Below are 6000 nucleotides of genomic sequence, written 5' to 3' on the forward strand. Positions count from 1 at the left end.
TCAAGTAACACATCAAAGAATGAGGGTGATTGTATAAATCGTACTACTAATACTGATCATGTGGTGAAACCTTCATTGCAGGAAATACTTTCGAAAAGCATACATGAGCCTTGTTCAAATAACAACAAAGAACCAATCTATGAAAAATGAAGGTTTCAAGTCGAGGAACTAGATGAATGGCGGACACAGAAATCGAGAGCACACGATAGACCAAAACCACGTCATGACGAGCTCAATATTTCACCAACTCAACTTAAGGTTAGAGAGAAAGTACTATTAGATGCAGCAGACCCTCAGATTTCCACCTTTGAACCTAATGGAGCAATCCCTCTTACGATACTCAGCATTTTTCCATACGGTACAGTCGAGGTAATTCATCCCAAATTTGGCACTTTTAAGGTAAATAGTACTTGTTTAAAACCTTATTTTGATGAAATTGATAGCAGGGATGAAGAGTGTAAACTCCTCGCACCACCATGATCACGCAAAAGAGAGGTAAGTCATAGACTCTAAATAAATGCTTCTCGGGAGGCTACCCTATCACTAACAGTATTGATTTCTTTAAAATTTTAGTTTTTAACATCTAATCACTACCTGAGTCCTTGAAACACAGGTTTTCTAATCAACACGGCCAGGCTTACGGGCGTGCCTTATGCCGTGCTCACACGACGGGCAGAGATATAACCGTGCGATACGGCTGTGCGAAAATAGGGCAAAATTTTTCCCTAACACGGGACGTGATAAGCTGCCACAGCCTTATGACGTGGCCGTGGGTGAATCTGTCAAAACAACACGGGCGTACGACACGCCCATGGCTAGAGGCCATGGTTGAAACTGAGAAAACAACACGGGTGTGCGACACACCCGTGTCCAACACCTGTGCTCAAGATTGATAAAACAAAACGGGCGTGCGCCTATATACACGGGTGTGAGAAAAGCGAATGAAGTAGGACACAACCTTGCGACACGGCCGTGTGCACCAACACATCTAAAGGACACGGGCGTGGGATGAATTTCAGATGCGCTCAAATTTGAAAATCACAATAAAAACGGGCTGAAATAAGGCACGGCCGTGTGCCCCAAAATCTATATAAACCCTTCACTATTCATCACCCCTTACCCAAATTCCCTAACCCTAGCCGCCGCAACTCTTCCCCACGCCCTCCTTACCACGCCCGTATGCCGATCACAGTATCACTATCGACGACCCAAGCCCCTCTCTTTACCAAGCTATTGCATTTGTTCATTCTTTCCTCTTCATTTTGTTTACTAATTTGATTTTTCTTGTTTTATTTTGACTGTTAATCTTCATAGTTATAATAATAGCCATGCTTATGCTCTTTGTTTCTTGCTATTCTAGTTGATCGATTATGGTACATTCATTCTTGTGTTGCCATGGACTTCAATCTATTTCCCATATTATCATTCCCATATACATTCATTCACTAGGCATTATTCACATATTCCTATTCGTAGTAATGACTTAAAATATCTAATCAGATTATCTTTCAGCATAATTGTTTTTAGTACATGACTCCTATGAAGTATCTCTATTTAGTTCTAACATGCATTGCATATTTTCCATGCTATTGTTGGGGAGTAATTTTATTTTTTATTGTTTATTTCATCTTGCCATTGCAGATATCATGTCAAATCATGGTAAGAAAACTGCTGTCCCCGCTTCAAAGAACAGGAAAGGAGCAGCGTCATCCTCGAGACCTACAACGGAGATTAGGCACCCTTTTATTCAGTTTCCTTTAAGACCCTAGGAAGAACTCTTTCAGATACTTCGGGCCCGAACCTTAGGTGTGGGCCGCTGTATTGACTGGGCCGCACTTGAACAAGTCCAACTGGTTGACGCCGTCAGAGCCCTTCTGTTGACTGATCCATGGGAGCTCTTCTTTGGGATCATCGAGTCGACGTACCTCGAGCTCACACTGGAACTCTGTTCGATCTTTCACTTTTAAACCGTTATGACAGAGTTTGATGATCCTGGAATGGTCCAGTTCCACCTCGATGGTTTGGTTCACCAGTTGAGCGTACCAGAGTTTGGAATCACACTAGGATTGTACACAGAGGAGTTCATGGACGACAACAAACTCGATACCCTCCATCCCCATATACACTATTCTTCTTCGAAGTGTTGGAGTGCTTTAGTCCCTGACTTGGTCACCTATGATCCTAGCCGCTCTAAGGCATTAGCCCTCGCCTCATCCCTGCGGTACCTACAAGCCATCTTGGCCCACACTCTAATAGGACGATGAGAGAGCACTGACGTTGTCCACCACTCACGACGCCTATTTCTTGTGGAGCATGGCAAACAGGCACGTCGTTGACCTTGCCTATTTCATTGCCCTCACCATTTGCCATCAGACGGAGCGGCATAGGAGAGGAATCATCTCCATTGGCCCTTATGTGACTAGACTGGCACGATACTTCGGGCTCCTCAACACAGCAGCACAATCATCCTCCCTCACCCTCATCGACCAGATGTCCCCACAGGGTATCTCGAGTATGCTAAATATGAGGATGATCGAGAAACGATGTGGAACCTACCCTCCTCAGTACCGCCTCGTCCAGTCCACCGAGGAGGACCCAAAGGACATTACTGATGATGTCCCTCCACATCATGAGGACCCACCGTCTCAGCCACCACCCATCCATCGTCCAGTTCATACGGCGATTTCATACTCTGACATCTCTGAGTGCCTTACTCAATTTGACCAATAGTGTTTTCAGCATTTTGATCACATTGATGCTACTCTACATCAGATTTGTCAGCACCTTCACATCTCATCGCCACCACCACATCGTGAACCATCCGGCGATGACGATGTTTAAAGACTTTTTATTTTTTATTTTTATTTTCAAATTTATCTACATTTATCTTCTTTAAGTACTTTTTATTTTATTTTCGTTGCATACTATTTCATTTTTAGTTTTTATAATTTTTATTAAACAATTTATAGTTTCAGCTATTTCATTACGAGTAATTATGATTCTCTATATTTCCTAAAGAGTTCTTGATGTTATCACAGTTATAAAGAGCTCCAAAGCTCACCATCACTTAAGATCTCGAAACTCCAGTGGAAAAGGTTCTCCATGACTGCCATGTCCTGCCCGACCACCATGATAACCTCTTTGCTGGACACTGTGGTTGTGGAACCCAACCTCTACAACCACTGGAGTATCCTCCTCCCAACTTATCATTGCCTTGGCTGATTATTCTCCATACCTCCAATTCAAGGATTCTATTCAACATTCAGGAAGTTTCACTTCTTTCCCTCTCTCTTCTGATATTATCTTTATATCACTATTATATATCTTTGTACATTGAGGACAATGGATATCTTAAGTGTGGGGGGGATATTTATATCATTATCAGAAAAATCCCTGAATTTTGTCTTATTCTCATGTGATCTTCTCATATCATTATTAGAATGAATTTTGATTAATTTATGATTTTTATTTATGTATTAAATTAAAACATAGGCATTCATGCATTAGCTGTTTAAACTTTAAAGGAATCAGAGAATCAAGCATAATAAGTTGATTTTTTTTTAGAATTAAAATTTTTTAGGTTGTTTCCCCAAGTATAGGTATTATCTTGAGTTGAAATTCACAGGTTTAACATCAAGAAGCCATAATTTTTTGTGAGATCTTGAGCCTTTAGAGCATATTTTATTTCTTTCATGCTCACTTTTATTATGAGTGCGTTAGCATTGATTTGTTATTCTAGAACTTGCTTGACTATGCATGTCAAGACCACACTATTTGATTTGATATGTCAAGATGATAAAGGCACTTAGGTTTAACCTACTCACTCCACAAAAGCATACCTTCATAATTAACCCTTAGTGAACCCCTTTGAGCGTAACTAACCATCTATTGATTTACCCTCAATATTAACCTATAATCCATTATTGCTGAAATCCCTTCAATTAAGTTGATCCCCATTTTTGTCGAGATTTGGTTTGAATAAATTACTTAGCTATGTTTTATTTTTTATAGTTAACCTATGTTAGTTTACTTGTTCTTAAAAAAAATATTATTACAATTCGTTGTTTTTGAGCTTAAGTGTTCAATTCCATATTTTGAGAAGCAGCTGACTTGTATTCAAGTGATGACTAGTTATTTTTCTAATTAGGTATTTTTTCAATTCAATCTCGATTCTAACCTTCTTTTTCAGCTTGTACCCACACCTCCTAACCAAATCCACGTTACAACCCTCTAAAAGACCTTTTGATTGATGTGTCATCTTAATATATAGTGGTGGAGATTTGATTTTCATGCAAGCCTATGGTAATAACTTTTCATATTGACTGTTGAGTGCTAAATTTCTTGTCCTTAAACACCTCGAGTGATTTGAGTGAATCTTTACGGAGGATGTGAAACTCTATGATGTTTTTGAATTAAAGGTGATTACTTAGATGAGGGGAGACACCTATGTTTTCGTAATAAAATGCTCAACTTAGAATGCTTGAAACTTTGATGTTCTTCGAGTTGAATTTTCAAAGTATGATTACTTATGAATTATTTTGAGATACTATTGATGAGAATTATAAATTGAGAAGAATTTATTTTGATTTTGAGTTGAAAATTTTGCTTAAAGACAAGCAAACACTTAAGTGTGGGGGTATTTGATAAACCATAATTTATACATATTTTTACCTCATGCTTAGCATATTTTTGGATGAATTATCCTTAGATTTGGTGAATTTGATGTTCCTAATCCTTTAATTTCATATTTTATACTTAGGTGAGCATAGAAGAGTAAAAAGAGCAAGAAACGGGCTGAAAACGGAGAAAATGGACCAACAAGGGAAATCAACATGGCCTGGACTTCCTCACACAGGTAAGCCACACAGCCGTGTTCATTTGGTAGAATCGAAACACAACTTACACGGGTAGACCACACGCCCGTGTTTATTTAACAGCCTTGAACACAGATTGAAGAAATCGAACACGGGCGTGTCACACGGGTGTGTCCCTGTCGAGCCCAAGTCTAGTTCTATTCGAAAAAAGCCACTCTTGAGGGCTTTTACGCACTCTAAAGCCTATTTAAACACTTTAGGAGGCACTTAGAAGGGACACATGGAGTAGGAGGTAAGGAATTACTCAAGGGAAGCTGATTGATCCATCTTAGAAGCCAGATTTATCGTCAAGACTAAAGATCTCCCTTTAATTTCCTTCAGGAGTTTTGGGTTTTCTTTATGTTTTGTTATCTTTATTCTTTTAAGATGTTTTCTTTCATAAATATGAACGAAATCCCCTAAATACCTAAGGGGAACGAAACCTAAGACGGATCTTGTTATTATTATCTGAATTGTATGATAAATATTTGACTTGTTCTTAATTATGAATTATTCTTGTTTTAATATTCCAGGATATTGATTCAAGTACTGATGTGCTTATTCAGAGGAGAAAAAGTCCCTGTCTAAGAGTAGATTTAATATAATTAAGCAGAGTTGATTGCACGCCTAGAGATAGGGTGACAAGATTTTACCGGATTAGGGTGAGACCTAATAAGAGTGTTTAATCACTAAAATGATGCCATGAGTTGTGAGTTTGATGTGTATAAGGTTGTAAGGGTTTATGGGAAACATGAAGGCTTGGAAAATAGCCTAAGTGTTAGCCACACGGGCAGAGACACGACCATGTGTCTTAGCCGTATGAAGGACATGGCCTAGCACACGGACGTGTAGCCTGGCCGTGTAGTTCAAATTGTTTTGCTGATGTCACAAATAGAGTTACACGGGCTGAGGACATGGGAGTGTGGCCTGGCCGTGTGGTTCAAATTGTTTTGCTGATGTCACAAATAGAGAGTTACACGGGCTGGGGACATGGGCATGTCCCAAGCCGCACGGGCGTGTGTGACCACATGGTTCAACACACACGTGCGTGTGACTCTCCAAAGCAAAAAAATTGCTAAGTTGTCCAAAGTTTATCGAAAGTTCTTGGTTTAGTCCTGAACCACCCTAATGTATATTTTAGGCCTCG

This window comes from Gossypium hirsutum, chromosome A06, assembly GCF_007990345.1.
Source record: "Gossypium hirsutum isolate 1008001.06 chromosome A06, Gossypium_hirsutum_v2.1, whole genome shotgun sequence".
NCBI classification, from domain to species: Eukaryota; Viridiplantae; Streptophyta; class Magnoliopsida; order Malvales; family Malvaceae; genus Gossypium; species Gossypium hirsutum.